This window comes from Poecilia reticulata, linkage group LG23 (assembly GCF_000633615.1).
Source record: "Poecilia reticulata strain Guanapo linkage group LG23, Guppy_female_1.0+MT, whole genome shotgun sequence".
Lineage (NCBI taxonomy): Eukaryota > Metazoa > Chordata > Actinopteri > Cyprinodontiformes > Poeciliidae > Poecilia > Poecilia reticulata.
Window position 1 is genome coordinate 15,673,256 of NC_024353.1, and position 4,041 is coordinate 15,677,296.

Genomic DNA, 4,041 nt, shown 5'->3' on the forward strand with positions numbered 1-4,041 from the left:
CTACAATTAGCTAAAATGCTAAACCTAGCTCAAATTCTGCCAGTAGCATGTGTGATGTCACCAGCATGTTGATTTACATTTACTTAATACAATCAGCATGATAAACATAACTAATAAATAAAAAATTATATAAAATGCTTATTTTGGTACAAGGCTAATGTTAGCATGAGGTTTATCAACTAGTCTGTAGAGCGACTAGTATACTGACCCTACCAGTAGGATGTGTGTTATCACCAGCATGCTGACAAACATAGTTTAATGTGAAAATTGCACTAATGTTAGCATAAGCGCTTTCAGTAGTATGTTGACTTATATTGAGTTACAACACTTACTATGGTAAACAGCGGGGGTAGCAGGGGTGGCAGTTGCCACCCCAAACGAGAGCCTTGCCACCCCTGTTGTCACCCCAGCTGGCAACAATGAATTCAATAAATAGTTATGGCAAATCGGACATTAAGCGCATTAAACTCTTTTATCCCCGACAACATTGAATGCAACACGATGTAACCTGACACCTACTGCTAAATAGCGGGAAGTGCGAGAGAAGGACAGAGCGCGAGGCAGCAGCATTGATAGATGTATATGTTACTGGACTGGACATTATGTGATTTATCGTAAGTCACACATGCGCCATTGCTGTCCATTGAGGCAGAAATATCGGTGGTCAGGAAAATACTACAATCACGCAAAGAATCAGAACAACGGATGCAATGTTCAACCATAGATCATGGTAATAAGGGCTTCAGATTTCACAGGTGAGGAAAACTTTTAATTTAAAGAAAACATTGAACAAGTGAGCAGTGGGTCAGTTATACTAGCCTAACTGTTGCTGGCCTGGTATTGACTTTGATAACTTCAGCATGTGCTGCGCAGTTCGGTGTGTTTTGGTTCGGTTAGCACTAAACAACCCGCCCACCAAGTCATCAGTAGAGCAGCTGTTTAAATCAGCTAATCAACCGCCGCTGTGCTCAGGCGAAAACTTATTAATAATCCAAATATAGACATTAAGCCTGACAGCATAATGTAACAGACTGGATGTTCTGTTTTAGTGTTTTTACTACTTTTTTGTGTGGGAAATGTTTGTTTTTTGGTGTTGATTCCCCTGATCGGTAATCTCTGCTCTATGTGCTCGTTGAGCTGTTGTCTGTCGGTTGCCATGGCAACGGTTCCGCGGAAAGCCGACACAGCCAGAAAAGGCAGAATAAAAGTTGTTGGAGCTATTTTTTCTTTATTTCTTTATCCATTTGAATTTTGTTACTTTATTCTTAAATTTCTATTTTTTGTATTATTTACAGAGTTTATTTGTAGGTTGATAATTGTTGATTTTATTTATTTTTTTGTTTTATTATTTTCTTATTTATTTTCTAAATTTAGACAGGAAGTAATGTGGATCAGTCCACATAGATAAATGCAGGGGCCTGGAGAAGGACCACCAGGGATTTGGGTTTGGGGCCGATGGTTTTTAACAGCGGTAGCATGAGAACAAATGAACGTTTGATCTCTGTAATTGTTTGGTGAAAGAGGGAAATAAATCACCAAGAACAATCAATAAGTTTGGACATTGAACCTTGTTGTGCCTGTGTCGAGTCTACTACTTCAGTTTTTATAATGGCAATTTGCATGTACTCCAGATTGTGAAAATATAATATTTGTGTCATTCTCAAAACTTTTGGCCATGACTGTAGATCAGGGGTCACCAACTCCAGTCCTCTGGGGTTACCATCCTGCAACTTTTAGATGTGTCTGCTCAAACACACCTGGATCAAATAAACTGCTCGTTTCCAGCCTATTGCAGAGAGGAATGAATGCTGGTGAGGGAATTCAGACATTTTGGAGCAGAGGTGAATCTAAAAGTTGCTGGATGGTAGCCCTCGACAGAAAAAGGTTTTACAAATCCCAAACATGGTTTTAAACATTCCGCTATGAGTAGAATAATCCAGTCCAAGTTTGAAGGGTCTAGGTGTGATAGTTTTTTAACTAGGTAGTGAAAAATTAGGTGGAAATGCCCTTTAGTCATTTTCCAAATCGGAAGCTGTGGTCGGAAACCAACTTAAGCTTTGTGATTTACTTTGTGCTAAAAGGCCTCAAACACACAGTGGCTGATGGGGGTTTTCAATTTATTTATTGAATAAAAGTGTTATTTTAAAATATGGCTGATGCACATAAAGACCATTTAATCTTGCAACATCATGCTGTGTGAGACAAAATGAAAGACAAATCGTGTGTGTTGCCACAGGATGTTGCACTAGGTGTCAAGCTTCTCTGTGAGTTGTAATATGAATTTCTCTCTACGCAGATTGATGCTACAGTTATTAACTGTATGGATGATGGAACTCTATCTGAATACATTCCAACATATGGTGACTGAATAGCAGCAAGATGCTTTTGCTTAGACCAAAAAGGCTCAAATCCAAAAGATTCAACAAAAATTCCCTCCTTGAAAAACTAAAGAGGAAAATGGACCTCAAAAGTAGTGATGAAAAATTGCATCAAGCTGACACAAGTAAAACAAAACGGACAAGGACACATGCACAATCCAATAAATGGGCTCTAAAAAAGATGAGACGAATTGAGCTGGGGTGGATTCATGATGGAAAACAAGTCAGGACACGCAAGGGAGGTGGAACAAGGACACTTGATGTACCCAAAGACACAAAGAAATCAGATCTTCTTAATTATTCCAAAGAACTTTTTTTCCCCAATGGAAAATGTAGATTTGGAAGTTTTGAGACATTAAATCATGACATACTGGACTTCCAGGAAGAAGCTGTGCTGGACGACAATATCACAGTGGGAGAACTGTACTCTGTTGTTAGATTAGGAAGGTTGAGATTTTACTTTTCCACTAAAAGCAAGATCAAGTTGGAGGGAGAGGAATCTGAAGGATCTACAAATACAAATCTACAAATATCAGGCAGATGAAAATGATCAAGAAAGTGAACATCGTTTTATTCTGTCATCAGACTTGGAACTTGATCCAGATCCTTTGTCCGATGAATCAGAAGTCACCTTCGGCCCAGCCTCAAATGCAGAGCCTATTCCAGGTGAACTTGATGACACCATCATCTTATCAGTTTGATGGAGACGAGCAAGACTTCATATCTGTGGAAATTCCGTCCACAAGCGGAACTCGCTTAAATCCCGCATCAGATGATGAAGGAAGCACCAGCGCAGCTTCAAATGAAATGGTGTCTATCACTATAAAACTACACAGGAGCAATCTTCCTGAGGAGATGATAACACAGTTCAAGGATAAAATACTCCTTAGACAAACACTAAAATTTAGTTTCATAGATGAAAAGGGAGCTGATGCAGATGATTTCTCAAGAGATGCGTATGTCACGTTTTGGACTGAGTTTATGGACCGCATCGCAGAAGGGGAGGAGGTAAGAGTTCCATCATTGCCTAACAGATGGCAAAAACAAGAGTGGAAATCCATTGGCCGGATACTGCTTAAGGGATTTAAAGATCATGGATACTTTCCTTGTCGCCTTGCCCCTGCTTTTACAGTTGCTCTCATTTTTGGTGAGAGTGAAGTCTCTGAGGAAATGTTGTTTGAAAGCCTCCTCCTGTACATCACTCAGTCGGACAGAGATCTTGTGAGCAATGTCTTAAAATCAGGCTGTCTAGATGAGGACAGAGACCAACTTGTTGATCTTCTGGATAGCTTAAATGTAACAACACTTCCAACACAAGATAATTTAAAAGGACTGCTTCTAAACGCAGCACACAAGCACCTGATCCAAAAACCAAGCAACATCTAAAGGATCGGATTGATTTTTTCTTCTGTGGAGTCCCATTTTTTCGAGGATCCTCCTCAAAGTGCTCATACTAATTTTAACGTTATCCACTGTGCGTAGAAGCATAAGGATTTCTCCATGTCTTAAACCGAGCATGAAGTAAAACTTGACCAACTCCCGTAAATTAGCCATTGTGCTGGCCTTTGTTGCATTCACGACAGACAACCACCACCTTCAGAATGGATGAAATTATCATGTTTTAACAAGATACGTATCACGTTTTAACAAGATACGTATCACG

General features: G+C 39.6%; 1 long non-coding RNA gene across 1 annotated transcript in view; it reads left to right on the forward strand.

Moving 5' to 3' along the window:
- The first annotated feature begins 644 nt into the window (after positions 1-644).
- Positions 645-4,041, forward strand: part of LOC103459668 (uncharacterized) — a 10,079-nt gene continuing 6,682 nt past the window's right edge. Inside the window, exon 1 of the long non-coding RNA XR_532790.2 lies at positions 645-755. This is a non-coding gene — a long non-coding RNA (uncharacterized LOC103459668). The remainder of the gene's footprint in view (positions 756-4,041) is intronic.